The sequence below is a fragment of the Cyprinus carpio genome, chromosome A4, assembly GCF_018340385.1.
Source record: "Cyprinus carpio isolate SPL01 chromosome A4, ASM1834038v1, whole genome shotgun sequence".
In the NCBI taxonomy this organism is placed as follows: Eukaryota; Metazoa; Chordata; class Actinopteri; order Cypriniformes; family Cyprinidae; genus Cyprinus; species Cyprinus carpio.
In genome coordinates this window covers 16,386,002-16,406,128 of record NC_056575.1, presented here as the reverse complement: position 1 = coordinate 16,406,128, position 20,127 = coordinate 16,386,002, and the positions used below count along the sequence as shown (strand labels likewise).

Here is a 20,127-nt window from a genome sequence, read left to right as displayed (position 1 = left end):
TTGTGTAATAACAATGTCATAAAACTGTTATAACATGTATATTATGTATTATGTATGTACTTATAGGCTTTTGTGATGCTTAATGATTTACTTCTTTTTCCTCTGTTTTCTCATGTAATTGGATGGACAGCTGTACATCTAAAAGACCATCATGTGGAAGAACATAACCCCTTCTTTTTGTCTGTCTCTGTCTTTCACTTGTGTTCTCCCTTGTGTTAAGTAATGCAGAGCACTCCTAAACGCGTCTGACAAGACAATACTGGTGTAAGCACAATGAAGGACATCTAAATCTGCACCTCAGGCACCGTCTCTCTCTCTCTCTCTCTCTCTCTCTCTCTCTCTCTCTCTCTCTCTCTCTCTCTCTCTCTCTCTCTCTCACTCCATCTGTCTCATCCAGCACAATGGCCCTAATGAAAAAGAGATGCAGTGTCTTGGCTTGAGACGTGTGTGTGGAAATGGAGCTCATATTTAGACCTGTATGAATTCTTTCTTTGACACCAGACTCTTTATAGAGTAACTCAGTGGCTCTGAATGTTTTGTTCAGACCACTCAATCAGGCCGTTGCGAACAAAACCAAAGCTTTTATATGCAAACACAACTTTATCCCCTTCTGTTTCTGACTTTTATGCTTTTTGTAGTTATATCTTTGCTCTTTTTGATCTTATTCATAAAAACAATTGCAGAGTAATTCAGTGTTATTTTAATATCTTTGATACACTATTATAATGCAGTTTTGATATTTTGAATTAGATTAAATTTTTTTCTTTTTCTTTCATTTTCTTTAAAGTTTCAGTAATTTTGTTTTTTGTCATTTTAATTGGTTTTTAAATGCCTTTTTAAATATAGTTTTTATAAATTTTTAGTTTCAGTTTATGCACTGAAAAATTTGCATGGAAGTTATTTTCACTCAGAAATTTCTAGGCAAAAGAAATGCCAAGTAACACATTGATTAAACTATATATATATATATATATTATATATATATATATATATATATATATATATATATATAGATATATATATATATATATATTATATATAAATATATTTGTAAAATGTACTCCACTAATCTGTTTCATTTACAACTTTTATTTATTATTTTTTTTTTTTTCCTTTTACAGTGTACAGGTTGTTATTCTTCAGGTAGCTCAAACCAGTAAGTTGGTTTTAGTTTTAATTAACGATAATAAGCTTGATGTAAATATTTTGGGGATATTTTACATAATTTGTAAATTGGTTACATATCTTGTTAACTAAATAAATTACTTCAGTGTTCAAAATATGAATGCACTACTCAGGATCACTTGATCATAAACTGCTAAATTAGTTCAGTGACCATCACATGTTCCTCCGCTTATTCCCTTGTAAAAAGCACTTCCTTGAAGGGATTTGATTTCGAGTAGTGTCCCCTTCCTGCAAGGCCCTTTAACGGTACAAATCTCTAATTCAGAATTTGTAATGGACTTGAGTAAGCAACAGAAATGCAAAACACCTTAGCAACTACTGAGAACGAGCTTGCAACCTCATTACAACCCAGAACACCCTAGCATCAGTTTTGCACGGGCAAACACTACTCACAGTTTCTTTGGAACTGAATCTAGTTGATAGCACACTCTCTCTCTCTCTCTCGCTCTCCAGAATGACATGAATACTCCCCTATCTCTCTCTGCATTGACAGTATTCTTCCACACAATGGCCTAAAATTACCCCTAACGTTGACTGAGGGCAAACTAATTGCTGGTATAATAGTTGGACTGACTTGTGTGTGTGTGTGTGTGTGTGTTGAAGATTAAAGCCGTACTTGAGGTACACCACCGTCTGCCATTCATACCTAATCCTGCAAGCTTAAATTATTACAGATGGCAACAGTAACATAACAAACACACACTAAAAACCACGACATATACCCTTAACCTCTTATATATATGTTAAAACCCCTCTAATAAATCAAAGAATATTGTTTGTTTAATTCTCACCATCTCATGTAGCCTGACTTTGTTTACCTTTGTTCTATAGCTTTAAACGCTGAATCACCTCGAATGGGAAAAAAAACAGAGGGCATTTGATTCACCGATTTAAAGTAGTTTTCCACAGTACAGTACTTCTTTATGAAAGCTACACCGATTATTCACAATGCGGCGATCAGACTCCGCAGTTCGTCAGCTGAGTGACCCGCTTACCCTTCTTAATATTAATTAAGGCCTTTCTCTTCCAAAGGTCTTCTCTTCTTTCTTCAAGAGAAGTGTTTCAGGCTCAAGTGACGCCTTGGAGTGAGTGTGTGTTTCTGAGCGCATGTGTCTCGTGGTCTTGGCACAGCGGTGGGCTTTTGGAGCCATTGTCCAGGCTGGCTTTTGTGTGATGGATAAATGACCACTCGATGGAAACAGCCAAGATCAAGTCTAATTCCAATTGGGGTGTTTCGGGAGGTTGGAGTTGTGTTAATACGTCTTTTCTAGATGTTTGACTGCATAGGGGAATAGCTTTAGATGTTTGGCTTCAAAACAAATGACTATATTTATGAGTTTAAATCCCAAACAGCTAATTTGAAACTGTAGCTTTTAAAGACTTGTTTATTTATAGAGTGTGACAAACAATACACGAATATATTCAAGATCAAAAGACAAAGAAAAAAAAAAAGAGTACAGTATAAGAGAGAATGTACCAAAAAATGTCTTGATGCTGTATAAGGATGGAATAAATTTTGGTCCCAAGCAACTAGCTCCTGCTCATGACCAGCTTAAACCAGCTCAAACCAGCAGCCATGCTTCAAAACATACCTATCCATCATATGCTGTTTTTTTTTTTCAACGGATATATAGATATTTTTTTTGAAAATAAACAGCAGGAGGGGTGAGTAAATGACAGAATTTTAATTTTTGGGTGAACTGATTTGGTTTAATCACTGAAAACCTTCCATGGATCTTGTTTAAAAAAGTTTTCACGGCTGCAATACAATGTGACATAAAAAACAACATTTTGTACAATGTCACGTTTTATTGCATTAGCATTGCTAGCACTGATGCTGACTGTAAACTTTTACATCAAACAGCCAAGCGCAAATATAATTCCAATAGGGTGTTGTGGGAGGTTTTGTGTTTGTTTTAGGAATTTAGAGTCATGCTTACTCGTCATCATGCACATTTGACTGCTTATGAATTACTTTTAGGTGTTTTGCTACACAAATGTTTACTTTAAAACGCCAAATTAGCGTTAAAAATAAATACAGTGCAACAATGAGCCAAACCTTGAATCTGTCAGTATGCTTGTGTGTTTAGGAAACTGTTGTCAAAGAAACTTCTCTTTTCAAATATGTCATTTGTGTACCATGTTATGAGCAATAAAAGTTTGCTTGTATTGCCAATATTGACAGGTTTGGCTTAAAGTTGACTAGCTCAGTAAATTGTTTCAATTCACCAGATTTCTAGTCAGTCAGGGACCCTCTTCTGGTTTGTAGCAGACTAGTAAAGTTCTTAGAAGTTCTGTTTTGAAAAACTAAAATAGCTATTCATAGAAGTTGTGTGTGTGGCTCTTTGGTAGAGAAGTTCCTTGAAAATTGAGGTGGGGGCAGATTTTCTAGTCTGTGATGTATCGATTCCATTTGAGGTTAGTCGCATAAACTGATTTTCACTACTTTTGAAAACACAGACTTGTCATAAAGAAAGTAGGTGTTCTTTGAATGCACGTGTGCTTCTGTGAGCTGGTGCAGTGCTTTTGCAAAATGAGTTTGAAAGCTGTTGGTGGTGTTATGAGTGTGTGTGGTAATATGTTATGTAATCTGTGACATGCAACAATGTGATCTCTTTAGTATTCGTAGATGTTTCTACACAAAATGTAGTTCAAATGCTTATATGTTTTAGGATTGGATAGAAACTGATACGCACAATATTGAAATATGGAAAGCTTAAACATGCATAACCATAATTTAACCATAATGGAATTACATATAATGCATTTAACTCAAATACAAATAAATGAGTTTTATTTGTATTTTATACTTATTGAACTTTGATGAAAATTTTAGGCGCCGATTCTACCAAAATGATTCACTTTTGTTATAAAGACTTAATTATAAATAAATTCTAAGATACAGTAATAAATCATTCTTAAAATGATTGTTATAAATTCAATGAATGAAAAAAAAAAAGAATCAAATTAAGTGGAAAAAAATCACAATTAAACTTTTGTATCAAACTTGTTCGCCAGTGGTGGTCCTCTTTTGGAAGTTGAATATGTAAAAGAGTTTGTTACAATATTTTTGTAACTGATATTGTATATAAATGTTTGAGACAAAATGTGTGTTTACACTTCAAAGACAATCACACAATAACTTTAAAATCAACAACAATTTCAGACACACACTCACACATACTTTTCTTAATTTAAACACAACATAATAAAATAAAATTAAATCAATAAAAACGAATAACCCAAATTAAAATTATAGTTTTATATGGTAATATGAAAGTATGTAGTGACCGAAATCAAATCAAATCTTATATTTAAGTTTCCAGCTGTTCGTAAAATGCTATAAATCTCAAACACTGATTGTGCAAATGTAGCCATGTTGTATGATCTTTTATTGAAACATCAATGCATCAAGGCATCGCAGAGACTGAACACATGCAGAGATGAAGAGAAAGAACTAGGGATTGAGAAAGTGAGTGATATATACACCTGTTCATCTATTCATTTCAGTCCTTTAGTCATGGTACCGGTTGCCAAGATACACAGAACACTTTATATTAAATTTCTCCAACTGAGCTGACACTTGACAGTAAATTATCCTGAAAGGCTTGTTAATTGGATGTGTGTGCATTTCAACTCGTGCTACATTCATAAAAAAAGTCTCTCCAAAAACTTTGCAAGTCAGTCAGTCCAAATAATTTTCAACATTAATTTCCAAAATCACCATAAAATTAATTCATTTGATTAATTATCCCTGTGTTACATTCCATGACATTATTTTTTCTTCTTCAAAATAACTCTCAGGCAATCTCCTGAACTTCTATCCAGTGATTAATGTCTGTGATGAAGAGGCTTTTCAACTTTAAAAGCTTCCTGCTTGTTGAAAGCAAACTATTTTTCCGCAGATGAAAAAAAAAAAAAATGTTTGCTAATGATTGGAGCTTGTTTTCAGACCAACTGTGCACTTGAGGGAAGGTTTGGATTAAAAAATACCATTAGAAAATCATTATTTTGTGGAAAACCTCCCCAGTTCTTTGCGAAATCCAGACGTGCTTTCACATGTCGTTGTTCGAGGCGACTGTACGTGTCATTAACGACTTCTTGCCTCATTAAAATGTTTTTGTAACCGCTATCTTTCCGCAGCAGTTCTTCCTCGCCAGACAGTTTACCATAAACACAATAAACGGGGATGGGGGGGTTGTGGAGTTATGTAATTGAGCCTCACTTGCAGTCGTTTATTCAGAGGGCAGGTCTAGTATTGGTCTGATCTGAGGCAGTGTGTTGAAACTTGTTGAGCTGCGTCTGCAGTGTTGCTCTAGCAGGCCCTCAGGACCTCCGGCGGACAATGAAGACCCTTGGGGAGGGGAGAGGAGAGGAGGCCCAAGGGGTTTGGGGGTGTTTGATATTCATGAGTTCAGATCAGCACATGGTGCCCTGCCTGTTTCAGTGTAAACACTATTAGCATGTCTTGATCAATTAACCTCCCTCCTATTCAGAATAAAATAGCAACAATTTAGATGTTTTGACTGAATATATGCACTACATATCTTCTCTTGACTAGTGTCAAATATTTAAAAAAAAAAAATCAATAACTGTAATTATTTTATATATATAAACATTGAAGTTTGGCTTGTATGTTACAATTTATTTATTACAAATAGAATATATATATATATATATATATATATATATATATATATATATATATATATATATATATATATATATATATATATATATATATATATATAATATATATAATTTTTTTTTTTTATATTTGTAATAAATAAGTTGTAACATACAAGCCAAACTTAAACAAGGCTGTGCACTACCATACTTTACCATGTTTTATTTTGCTTAATGCAATGGTAAAATCATTGCATAAAATCATGAGTGTTTTACTGCTTTAAGACTGTATTGTAATATATAATAATTGCATGAAATTAATATTAGTTATTATTTAAAATGATTAAAATCGCATCTTAGATCATTAATTATTTTAAAACACACACACACTATATATGTTATATATAGTGTGTATATATATATGTGTGTGTGTGTGTGTGTAATGTCATTGCTTAGGTTTATAGAATAAAGAGAATTGATACATTTAAGATTTTTTTTAAATAAAAATATTTGTTTATCAATATTTTTACATTATTATTGTTTTTGTTTTTTTATTTTATTTATGTTGGTTCGTAATTAATTTAATGAGATATTAATTTTTGCAGGTAGCTCTTCTACAGGTTTATTTTCATGTCCAGGTCAATATTCATCTTTTGCCAGCATCCTTCTGGTGGAAATCTTCCCATGCCATTGTCCTGCTTTTATCCATCACTCATTCTTTTCACACTTTCCTTATCTCCGCCCCTCTTTTATCTCTTTATCTCAATATCATTCATTAGTTTATCACCAGCTCATCTGTGGGACCAGAGATGGGTGATTTATAGCCCATCATAACAGCCCTGGATGTGTTTGTGCATTCGGGTTCTCTGGAGAACCAGAGGGTGGTCCCAGTTCCCAGCTCTCTCGGGGGTCTCTCCTGAGACCAATACAAGCTCGATTACAGCATTATGCAGCGTCATAGTACTAATCACAACCAGTCAGAGCAGGAGACAGTGTGTGTGTGTAGAGGCGGGTCAGTGGGATGTTAACTGGGCTGTTAGGGGAGTGTATTGTGTGTGGTGGTTGTATAGTGCCGCCTCAGTGTTTCTCTTTGACCTCTCCACCCCGTCTTTCAGAAGCGCGACATTAAATTAACACGCTAATAACTCTCATTACAGCCAAAGCATCTGAGCGTAAATGTACACAAGCTAGCATGCTAAAGAGTTATGTTACAATCCTTTCAGAACATTAGATTAATGTTAAACATAGAGTTTCCCTCCAAAAAATGATTCTAATACTTTAATATGGTGTGACTGAAGTGTGCTTTGGCCTATTGGGAATATTGGTACAGGTTTCCTTAAGTTTTAGCATAAGATTCGAACCTAAAGTCGAGCATAAAATCTCCCTTGCTAGCATTGAGGTAAAAGATATCCTTGTGAAAAAAGTTCTAATGTGCTTCAGTCACCCTACATTGACCTGAGACGTTGCTAGCGTTTATTCACTGCACCCTCATTTGAATGCTAAATACAACATTGACAACAAACTTGAAGCATGTGAAATCAGTCTGAGATTGATTCCCATCCCCTTCTATCACTCGTTTCCTGTTCTCCTCTACATTCAGCCATCCGTTTGATTGCTCATATAGGCATTGGCTTGTCCCTGGAGAGTGCTGTCTTTTAAACTGGTGTAATAGGGTCAGGCTAATATCAAACGAATGACAGCTTCCCTCTTTTCATTGCTAAAAAGGCTAAACTGGTGCATATGTGTATAGCGTTCCTATGGCTGCCAGCTAAGACCCCTGTGGGACGGCGGGGTCTTCCTCTCCATCTGTTCTGGTGGGCGTAACTCCCTCCGATTATCCCATCCAATTTGTTGTGGGTTGCGTTTACAGCCCGAAACCTGCCTAGCGGTTTGCTTCTAATTATGACCTTAAAGACACTGGTGTGTTTATAGCTTTGTGGGAGTGTGTGTGCTTCCATTTTACTCATTGCTTTGGCTCATGTTCTGATTAGTTATTTTACAGCGTGACGGGTGTGTGTTTACAGCATGTTGAGAGAATGAGATCTCTAATTAGGAACCATTTGTGTGGCTTTCTAGAGTGTGTGCAGTCCGTAAGTGCTACTGTCCAAGATATTAGCATTAAGAGAGACCTGTTGAATTGTGGGTATTTTCTAAATCATTTATAGGTTTTTGGACATTAAAGGTACACTGGGAACTGTTTCTACCTGATCTGACAAACAAATAAACAAAGAAATACATATTCTAAACAATAAATCTTGAATATTATTTTAAACGAGACATCTCTTTTAAACTTTCTCTTTTAAACTCTTTTAAATCTCTTCTAACTTTTTTTAAACAACAAAAAACATTTTAAACAATAAATCATTATAAATATTTTAAACAATTAATATTTAATGAATACTCTAAACAATAAAACATTAACATTTTATACTGTACTTAAAAAAAAGATTTGTTAAAATAATTCATACTGTTTTAACTGTTTGTACACTGATACATACAATATCAATCTAATTAAATTAAAAACGGTAAATGGTACACTTCACATAGGAATAGCTTCTAGTTCAAATAAAATCATGTTGGGACTTTCACCTGCAGTACTGATGTAACTTTTAGAGGAAGACAACGATATATAAAGATTTGTATAAGAGTTGTATACTAATGATTTTAAAAATAATTTATAATTTAAAAAATAGTAGAGAAAACACACATGCAAACAAGATTAACATTAGTCTTATGCTAAATCAGAATGATGTTTTTGTAGATTCACTCTAACACCTCTTTCTTTTTTCTCTTTTATATTTGTCCTGTACACAACAATTTGAATTAGTTTGCTTTTTCTTACCCACTTATCAATGATAATGGCAGCTTTAGTGCACCAGCAGCCCTTTACATTGAACACAGTTGACATAGTATGTTGACATTAAAGTTTGCGTGTGCCATAATTTTAATTATGGTAATAAATCTTGGTTTAACAAGACCACAGAGGTGTCATGACCTGTGTGAGGCCAGGATCTGTCTCCTTCCATGTGTCTGTGTGTCCTCACAGCAGGATTAGATAAATTACCCCGCCTCATCTCACCCATGCTAATAGCCCTAATGAGGCAGATACATGCTGGATGAATAGACCCTGCCTGGAGGGGGCCATGTAGCCCTTTCAAAAGAGGGAGGGGGTCAGGGTTTTTGTGTGTGTTTGTGTGTTTTTCTCTTGGGTGTAGCTGTATGTGTGTATTGTTTGTGAAGCCCATAGGCTTTTAATCTTTGGAAATCAAAGGTGGTCCATGTGAGGACCAAAAGCTAGAAGTTCTTTCAAAGGAAAGGTATTTAGCCATTTCTCCCTGAGGTACTCTTCGTCCTTTAGGCCAGACTTTACTACATTCTTTACTCTTTCTTTTATTTTTGTTGGATAGACAGCAATAATCAACATGAGAATCTGTACATCACTTTTTTTTTATTTTTTTTTACTTTGAATACAATTTATTCAGAAATGTACTTTCTAAATTAATAAATTAATACAAAATAATTAATTACATTTAAATTTAACATGATCACATCACATTAGTATTAGTATTTAGATGTAAATAGAAAAGAACATTTAAAAAAGAAATACATAAAATATTAATATTAAACATAAAAATTTTGGTATTGTATGCATAGGTGGCTATACAAATGTAAGTGTACATTTTATGCATGAATACAACTTTCTTTCTTTCCTTCTTTCTTTCTTTCTTTCTTTCTTCAGGATTATTTGAATAAAAAGTAAAAAAAAAAGAACAACAATAAATACCACTGTTCAAAAGTTAAATGAATTAATATTTATTCAGCTAGGTTAATACTTTTATTTAGATTTGTTAAACTGATATGCTAAATTGATAAAAAAAAAAAAAAAAAAAAAAAAAAAAAAAAAACGATAGTAAAGACTCCACAGGAATAAATTATATTTTAAAGTATACTAAAATATAAATGAAATTTCAGAAGGTTACTATTTTTAGTTTTCAGCAAATAAATGCAGCCTTTATGAGCATAAGAGACATAAAAAATAAAAAATCGTACTGATCCAAAACTTTTGAACGGTAGTGTAGATGTTATCACATTCCACACATTTTCTTAGAGTATCTCACACAACATTTTTTTTTTACAGTGCAGAGTTAAGCAGCAAGTTATTTCCGCATAATGTTCTTAAAAAATACCATTAACTGGTAAAGGATCTGTAGAGTTCAAAGGTTAATCTGTCATTGTGTGAAATTATCTGTGTGTGACTGGTGTGTGTGTCAGGGACTCCAAATATATCTTTCTTAACCTACAAAAAATGTGAAAAATGTCACCATTAAGACATAGTGAACAGTGATGATCATTTACAACTTTGTTCTATGCATCCAGAACAAACAGCTGTTAAAGCATGTGCCGTTTCAATAACTGTCATTTTGTGTGTGTGTGTGTGTGTGTGTCTAGGTGTGTGAGTGCAGAACAGGCCCATCTTGGTCGGTGTTAGTGTATAAAGAGAAGGTATATGGTTTGACAGAAACCCCAACAAAGGGGTTCAGTTTGCACACTTCACTACGCAAACTCTCACACACTTTTGGTGGGTTTGAGACCCTCTCTGGAAGCCTTTAGATATCTTAACCACATGCACACCCTCATCCAGCACCTACATTTGATGGTTCACCCCAGAACATCAAATATTAAACCATGCCATCAAATAAACAATGTTTACTCACAAACCCTCACTTTCACACAGCTAGGTGTCAAACCCAGAACACCCAGGTGTACTGTCACTCTGCTTAACTAAAAACATCAAAATAAAATGGAATAAGCAGCAAATCAAAATGGGTTACTTGTCCAATGACATGGTTACTTTGTATGGGACTGTAACATTTCTGCAAAGTTATGATAAGCAATAATAACAACAACAATAATAATAAATAATAACAATGTAAATATAATATAATTAAACTATAACACAGGATCATCAAGTTAACTTATCAATAAAGAATGTTATTGGAAATTCTCATTAGTGCTCAGAAGTTTTCCATAGTTCTGCAGATAGTTATTGTTATGAATCATATGTCAATGTATGTCTTGTCTTTTGTTGGCAGTACACTGACAGACTATAAATGATACTTGTCTAATGTCCTCAAATGTAAATACTATTCCTAATGAAGTAAAAAGTATTGTTTTATTGTTGTTATTATTTCCCTTTTGAATGGTCTCTCCTGTTGCATTAATTACGCTATGGGGAATCTCCTGTTTACTCTGATAATGAAGCCTGATTTGATCACGTTTGTGTAGCTGCACGAACCAATGGTGCTTCAACCTACCAAAAGGGTTGGAGCCAACTGTTATATAAAGTTTGCTCTGAGTGCCATTTCATCAGAATTTTCTCCTTCAGCGACTAAAATCATCTCCTCGCTGACTCTGCAAGCAAGAAGCCAAAGAAAGAAGTTCAGCCTCTTGCTTGTCGCCATGAGAAGAAGCCACCGGCAGTGGAAGAAGCTTGACACCTTCCCCTGCGGCCATCTAGCTTTCAAAAAAAGCATATTTTCTGAGCAAATTTCCACTGCGAAGTTGTTGCAAATGTTGTGCTGTGAGTGTGGCTCATGCAGGGAACTCCTGAACAATGCAGATGGGCATGGTGAGTGCGTCACCTGTCTGGGCTCCTCCTCCCTGGACTGCACTCCTGCTTCCCCCTCCCCTAGAAGAAAGAAAAAGCAGAGCAGCTGGGCTCAAACATCAGGCTCCAGTGAAATCGCACTGGCTCAGGCCTCACATGCTTCACTCTTCCCCTCAATGCCTCGATTTGCCCGTGTTCTTCACACGTGATTATTAGCGGCCCTTGTCAGCTGCGAGTGGCTTTATTTCTTTCAGCAGATTGGAGGAGGAAGCTGTCATGGATGATTCTGTCGTTGACAGCTTCAGATGTGGAACAATGGGTTTGTTCTGGCGAAGACCCCGACACACTTCCTCCGATGCAGACAACATGGCCCATCATAGACAGCGAGCTGACCCACGCTCTAACCAAGACTGTGGAGGATCTCGGCCTGGCTTGGTCAGCTCCAGAAGTCCATGGCCTCCTCGACGAGTGGTTCATGAAAGGGTGCTGTCAGATTCTCCCACCAACGGTCCACCCCATTCCTTCCAGCAGTTCATGAAGAACTCACCAGGAAGTGGTGTTGTGCATCTGTGCCCTCCATCAGCCCTGGGGTTAAAAGCCCAAGCAGCGCATCCATCTACCTCAGCCCTAGAAAACAGGGCTTATTCAGCAGCTGGTCAGGCTGGCTCAGTGCTTCACATGATGGTGGTGCTGCAAGTGTTCCAGTCCAAGCTTCTCTGCACCATGGACGAGTCCGATCAGGGTTCTGATGCCTTCAAAGAGCAGCGCACTTGGCTCTACACGTTACTAAGGCTACTGCATAGACGATCAACTCGGCGGTGCTGGAGCGCCATCTTTGGCTGAATCTAACCGAGATCAGGGATGCTGACAAGGCTCCTAGACTCGCCAGTCTCTCCCAAAGGACTGTTTAGCCCTGCCGTGAATGGGTTTGCCTAGCGATTTACAGCGGCACAGAAGTCATTGCAGGCAATTCGTCACTTTCTGTTGAAGCGCTTCAGTGCGGTGGATTTTTCAAGTCTCCAGAAGGCTATATCTGCTCAGCAGCCTGCCAAGCTGGCACCGCCCCAGCCTAAGTCTGAGCCTGGGCTTCAGCAGCACCCCAGGACAGTGAAACGCTACCCATTTCCTAGGTCCCCACCCCAAAGAGATATTTGACCCTGATCCTCAGAAGCAGTCCTAATCCAAATGCAGAGAGGAAGAGGAGAGGGTCTTGCACCCGCTCTCTATCCCTCTACTTAACACAGAGTAATGGAAGCTCCATTCAAGTTGGGCTCATCCTCCTCATTCAGTGCGTGCCCAAAAAATGCTGCTGTGATAGTGGACCCACATACTCAAAAGAGCATTTCTCCTCCCCTCATTACCACAAATGTCAGTTCCCCAGCGAACTGCCACTAAAAAAAACTCATTGCCAATTTGCCAATTGGCTTCAGGCTTGGAAATCTATCCTGGATCTGTCAAGTTGGGTTCTAAACATCATAGAATGAGGTTACTCGTGAGTAGACAATCTGAGGACAAATATCGATTCTGCCCAGATGCGGGCATGGATTAAGCCGGAACACTCCCTTATAGTTCAGTGTCTAGCGGGATCATTCAGGCTGAGAACTTCAAATCCCCTCAGGGCCTTCAGAGGATGATTGGCTGCTTTCTCTGTGATTCCTCTGGGCCTGCTTCACATGTACCACCACTGCAATATACTTGAAAAGTACAGTATACTAAGCTTTGACAACCTGATCAGGTATTCTGATATCCGTTTGGTTCATAAAATCCTTAATGATGTTGCCCCAACCCCTTTAAAAACATATGTACAGTGACGCTCTGAACTAATAAACAAAGCGTTGAGGTCTGTATCAAGGGGTGATTGCAATGTACCCAAAAGAAAGTCTGCCTTCTCTCAATCAGCCTTTTCCTATAAAGCCATCAAAGAATGGAGTGGGCTTCCAGACAATCTAAAGTATAATTCAGATTTTTACTGCTTCTCACGGACAGTCAAAGACTGGCTCTTAGACCACCACTCCTGTTCACACTAAAAGCACCAGACGGGTATCTGGCCATCAGATGATACCCTCGTGGGTACCATTTGATGGCTTTTACATTGTGCCATTTGTGGCTTTTGTGTTTTGTGTGTTATAAAAAAAATAAAAACTGTTACACTCCATATATTTAGTACCTTATAACATTGCAACTAACTAATTTTGAACACAAATTGGTAATTTGCACTTTATATTTGTATATTGTACCTTCTCTGTAAACTGCCTTTTTATATCGTATTAACCGTCTTTGTTATATCATTTTTTGTATGTTAATTGCTTTTATGTAATTTTAACTCTTATGTAATTTTAATTGTGTAGGACTACAGATGGAAATTAGCATAATGCTAAATCTGGTGCAGCCATTTTTTTTAATGTAACTGCACATTGTCCTGATATGAATAAAATAAACTAAATAAAAAAATAAAAAATGTGGGCTTTCCAGTATTGGCTTAAAGCCCATGTCGCATCCAAAGCTTGGTGCTGTGGCCCCATGGAAAACTTCTCGCCTGTTTCAATCAGGCATCCCGTTGGGACTGACCTCCAGAAGGAAGGTGGTCACAACAGATGCCTCTAACTCGGGCTGTGGAGCTCTGTAAGATGGCAGACCAGCGTTAGGCTCCTGGTCAACCTGGAGCCATGCTTACACATCATCTGCTTCAAGATGATGTCAGTTTTTCCAGCCCTAAAAAACCTTCCTCCCAGCCTTAAAGGGACACTGCGTCCTGGTCCATTCAGACAACATGACATGCCCTTTTATGGGCACAGGGCAAACTCCTCTCGCTGAAAGCAGTCCATATGCCGGGCAGACTGAACCAGGGAGCAGACATGCTCTCCAGGGGCAATGTAACTCCAGGAGAATGGAGACTACATCCCCAAACAGTTTAAACAATCTGGTCTGTCTTCGGGAGGTCAGAGGGGGTCCTTTTCACCTCAGAAGACAACTTTCACTGTCCAATTTATTTTTCAAAGCAGCAAGATGCCCTGGCCCATGACTGGCCCAGCTCTCACCTGTATGCATCCTCCCGGTTACCCTGCTTCCCCAGGTCATCAGACGGGTCAGGGAATTCAGATGTTCGGTCCTCCTGGTGGCCCCACACTGGAGGAATCAGACGTGGTTCCCTGAGTTGATTCAGCTGCTAAAATCAGCCCCCTGGCCAATACCATTGAGGAACGTCCTCCTTGCAAGCAAAGGGCATGATTTGGCATCCCCGGCCAGAGCTGTGGAGCCTCCATACTTGGCTCCTCGACGGGAGTCTTGGCAGCTCCACGAGTGTAGCTTATACCATTTTGGAGGCTATAGCGCCATCTACAAGATGTCTATATGCCCTTAAATGGTCAGTCTTTTCTGACTGGTGTGCAGCACGGAGTGAGGACCTGTCCTCCTGTGACGTGTCCTATGTGCTCAAAGTATATGTGGCAGCTATTGCGGTGAATCATTCTCTCGTGGCTGGACAGTCAATCAGCAGAAAATACCTGGTTAAGTTTCTGAAGGGGGGTCGACTTGGGACTTATCTAAAGCCCTACGGGGCTCTCCCTTCAAGCTGCTCCAGTTGGCTGACTTGCAGCCCCTGTGGCTTAAGACCGCCCTCTTTCTGGTTTTTGCATTGGTAAAATAAGTGGGCGACCTGCAAGCCTCAAGCCAAGACAATGCTACTTGTCAAAAGTGCTCTCCACTCCATTCAGAGCACAAGTCCACTCTACCCAAATCAGGCCCTTAAAGTGTATGTTGAGTGCTCTGGCCCATTTTGGCACTCAGAGCAGCTCTTTGTATGGTTCGGAGGTCGCTTAAAAGGGCTGCCTGTCACAAAGCAGAGACTCGCTGGATAGTAAATGCTATGGCCCCTGCTTATGCCTTAGCGGGCTTACAGTGTCCTATAGGAGTGAGGGCCCACTCTACCAGAAGGATGGCCTCCTCCTGGGTTTGGTCCTGCAGAATTTCTATTGGTGATATATGTGCAGCTGCCAGCTGGTCATCACCATCTACCTTCACTAGATTTTATAACTTGGACGTCCCAGCCCTGCAGGCACGAATTTTGTCTGCTTAATCTACCTAAACCCCATTTGTAAGTGGGAAAGGTTGTGTTATGTTGGGGCTGGGCTTGCATAGCTGTTTCATTCTGTACTTGCTTTTACCACAGTGTGATTGAATGTGTCCCACATAGCATGATTAAAACATGAGAGACCATTTGAAAGTAAACGCTCTAGTTACTTCTGTAACCTTGGTTCCCTGAGGCTGCCGAGCTATAAGGCTTCACGTGAGTCAACAACTGTCGCTTCAGTCGAAATATTTTGACGAAATGGCACTCAGAACTAATATAGCAGTCGGCTCCACCCCTTTTGGCGAGTTGAAGTGCCAATAGTTTGTGCAGCTCAGGGAAGAACCCCTCGGCAAACAGAATGTGGAGAAACCCGTTCCCTACCTCAAATGGGCCCCGCATCAGCTAAGGATGGTCCTGGTGCAGCTACATGAATGTGATCAAATCAAGCTTCAGTATTAGAGTAGACAGGAGTTTCCCCATAGTGTGATTAATGCAACAGAAGCTATAATTATAATTATAATTATAATTATAATTATAATTATAATTATAATTTATCATTATTATTATTATTTTGTTTAGGGGAAATAAGTAAATAAATAAATGAGCTTTTCAAAAATGAGGAGAAAATGCTTCATATCATGTTTTTTTCTTTTGATATCACAGGCTGTGCGTTCAATCAAACTGTTATTTTAGTACAGATTATTTTCTTTCTTGCAGAAGTTTGTCTTATTAGTCAGATGCCAACATAGACAAACCCTCATCCTCAAACAATGAACAAAACTATGCAAGGTAAAATAAAATATTACCCCAACTATTTAAAATGGCCTGACAGAAACCAGTTGGTGTGTAGTTTATACAAATATCTTTTTAAATATAAGCAATAAAAGTCTATGGGAGTGACTTCATTTGGATGACCATATACATAAACTTTCTTGTGTCTACAGGACGCTGTAACATGCTGGAACTACAAGACTGAAATAGACAGATTTCTATACCCTGAAGCAAATGTCTGGGCGGCAAATAGATAAACTTATCTATGCTCTACTATTAAAACGCTGTAACATGCTGGAATTACTAGACTGTAATTGATCGGCAGGTGTGATAGAGTCAGAGAAATCCCCCCCTTCATTTTTTGAAGGGGTTGGTGTTATGCAAACTTCTGGCACCAGAACTAGATTTTCCAGTTTGCTGTGTTTCCTCTCTCATTCCTCTCAGTCACTCATCAGCTTTTAAGGCAGTTGAGCTCTTAAAAACAGTTGAAACAAATCATTATGCTGTTATCAGGCTGTGTGCATTACTATGAGGAGGATTTGTTGCCATCTAATTTGGTAAAGACAGAATCTGTGTGTATGATAGCACAGTTGTGCCTTACCTGAATGTTTATAACAAAATAAACTCAAAATTATTTAAAGGGATAGTCTACCCAAAAATGAAACATTTGTCATCATTTACTCCTCCTTTTCATTTTAAACCTTTAAGAATTTCTTCTGTGGAACACAAAATGGGATATTTTGAGAAATTTAACATTATTCCCCTACAACAAAAATGTGATTGGGGCTGTCAAGCTTCAAATGGTCAAAAAAAACACTATAAAATAAGTCCATATGTCTCATGCACTATATGCCAGTTCTTCTAAAACCGCACAATAGCTTTGTGTGCACAACAAACCCAAATGTCAGTAGAAATTTGCTGAAATCATTCCCTTCTGCCATACCACCTAAATCTCATTCGTGTATGTCTTATGCACATATTCACACATGTTAATATGTGCCACTGCAAGTTCAACGGCACAACAAACCTCCAACTTGATTCTTAATTCCGATTGCTCAGTTGTGCCATTCAGCAGTAATTGATACTGGTGCTAGTTTCATGTCACGTGTCACAAATGAAATGGAAAATGATTTCAGTAGGCTGATTGTTTTGTATGTTGTAGTGTCCAGTGTTTTTTTTTTTTTTTTTTTATAAACAGGAAAATTATAGAATAATTTAAAATAAATAATCAGTGCCCATTTATTGATTTTCTTGAGCTGCCATGTAATAAGTGGGACAATATTTAATCAGCTTGTCAACATACATACATGTAGTGAGGTGGGATTATATTAGTTTTCTCAGTCGCTTTGGTGCATTTCTCAGATCAGAAATAAATTTCTCAAAACTACTTGTTCAACGTCCACATCTAGTCACTTGTGCACATCAAAAAAACAGTTTCTCATTCTGTTTGCACTTTATTTTACAGTACGTGTACTTACATGTACTTATAGAGTACTTACAGTGTATGTATCTAAGAAAGTTCTGGTAATACAAGATAACTACATGGGTTAGGGTTAGGTTTAGGGGTAGGTTCAGGGTTAGTACCTTGTTGCAATTACTATAATAAGTACATAGTATGCAAATGAGGAACAGGACTGTAAAATAAAGTGCTACCCTCATTCTTTTGAACAAGTTGTGATTGCTTTGATACATTCATGCAATTGATTATGTACATTTGTCTGCTGTTTTATACATTATCAGCTGCTAATTTTATGTTGCTTAAAATGCATTATGGCAATGGCAATGGTGTTTCTCTGGGCAATAGTTTTACTCCTCAAAAGATCTAGTCATTAGTTCATCGAATGAGTCATTAAATGCAAAATGGTTGATCTAGTTGTCATAAACTGTCAAGCATATTTTCTACACATTTCTATTAGACTTTTTTTTTTTAATTTGCCATGAATTGTGCAGGTGAATCTTGACTTTCACTAATGAAGAGAATGTACTGTATATCAACCAATGATAAACCAGTTCTCTGAAATAGCTCAAAGGTTCATCTTATGGACCTTCAGTTGGAAAACATATTTAGACATAGGACAACACAAGAGTTACAAATTCTGACAATGGATATTTCTTCCCCGTTGGCCTGTTAAATCAACAGTAGCTCTGTGGCCGATGACATTTCAACCACATATATGAAGTTGTGAGATTATTTACTTGACTCCAATTCCACGTTGCATTGCAAGGAAAGATATTCCTTGTGATGTAAATGAGAATCTGTGGGCTGACAGAATGGCACATCAGGAGGTGTAGACAGACTACACTGCAATTCCTCATACAGTGCTGCATGCAAAAGCAAAGTTCTGCCTAAGGAGTGTTTCCTGTTTGCCTTTCTAATTTTGTATTTTCGCCTTTGTGCCCATATTTTTTTTTCTTTTCTATATCACAATGATTATTATATGATAATGACTAGTAAAGTGTAACTGTGAATCCTTTCCAGTCTCTTTCAAACAATATCCCACATACACCAATGTGTAAATTTGTGCTTTTGAAATGTATCTATGGCGTACATAAGAAGTGCAGCCTTCTGCATTTCAATACAGTAACTGTCCGCCAAACTGTTGCCATAGTTTACATCAGGTAATACTAACAGTGTGCACTGTTATATTAACAACATGAATAAGCATTTTGATCATCTTGTTTGTGAACAATGACACAAGGACTTTTCGTTCTGATGGCACTGATATGTTGGCATTGACATAAATACTTGTTTTGAGAAATACACATACTACTTTGCAAATATTAAGGATGATTCAAGAAATGCACCAAAGTGACTGAAAAAAACTGTAAATTAATTTTCAAAAACGTTATTTATTATTATTTTTTTTTTTGTGATTATTATGCTTATAAGACTTGGAATATATGCTTATAATTTCTAATTTAAGGTGCTTATTTGTCCTTTTTGCAGCTTGACAAATGATACTTTTTGCTTTCATCGAATGGAAAATAGCAGGCTGAACATTCCTCAGAATTTCACACAGGTGTGAAACAACATGAGGGTGAGTAAATGATGTCTTCTAATCTTTGAACTCTAAACTTATTCAAAACTGAGCATATTGGTAACATAATATGTGTTTAATTGAGAACACATTCTGTTTCCCCAATCATTTGACCCAGACACATTTCCTTTGCCTACTGAGGTATTTTACTAAATTTCTTGCCAGATTGCTTTTAGTGTGATGGGTGTGGAGCTTTCTGTGATAATAATACTTTCCACCCAAATGGACTGATCTTGGGGAAAAAAAAGATTCATCTGATAAAACTAATGAGGGACATTTTAATGCTCAAAACGTGTGTATTGATTTGCTGTAATGTGGCTAATCTAAACATGACATCCGTCCATTAAGCTATTGTGTGTATTTGTATGTGTGTGTACACAGAAGTTTGAACCTTTCTAAGAAATGTGGCACGTTTCCTCACGTTTGTTAGCCCATTATCAAACAACCTTGGAATGAGAGAGTCAGGGCTTCCTGGTGCCTTCCTGTGTTGTAATGATCCAGCTAGCCGTCTAAACAATACTTGGCGCAATTGTCGTACTACCTCATGTAGTCATCACTCTGGCTCTTCCTGTTCAAGAATGACTCAAGGCGTAATACAGTATATGACGGTTGGCACATGGTCATGGCAAATGACACATAAGGAAGGGATTACATTTCAGTTTGCTTTCCATCACACAAGAGATTGAGTAGCAGGTGGGATCTGGAAATGCAGGTGGATTTAAAAAAAAAAAAAAAAAAAAAAAGATCTTTTCACCCAGCTATATTAAGATTTACATTTATATGGTAAAAATCTATATGTAGGAATCACTAATGCAGTCAGAAATGCATGC

General features: G+C 37.4%; 1 long non-coding RNA gene across 1 annotated transcript in view; it reads left to right on the top strand.

Annotated features, from left to right (window-relative positions):
• LOC122140212 overlaps positions 1-20,127 on the top strand; it is a 99,687-nt gene that overhangs the window by 20,387 nt on the left and 59,173 nt on the right. Inside the window, exon 3 of the long non-coding RNA XR_006156904.1 lies at positions 19,207-19,297. This is a non-coding gene — a long non-coding RNA (uncharacterized LOC122140212). The remainder of the gene's footprint in view (positions 1-19,206; positions 19,298-20,127) is intronic.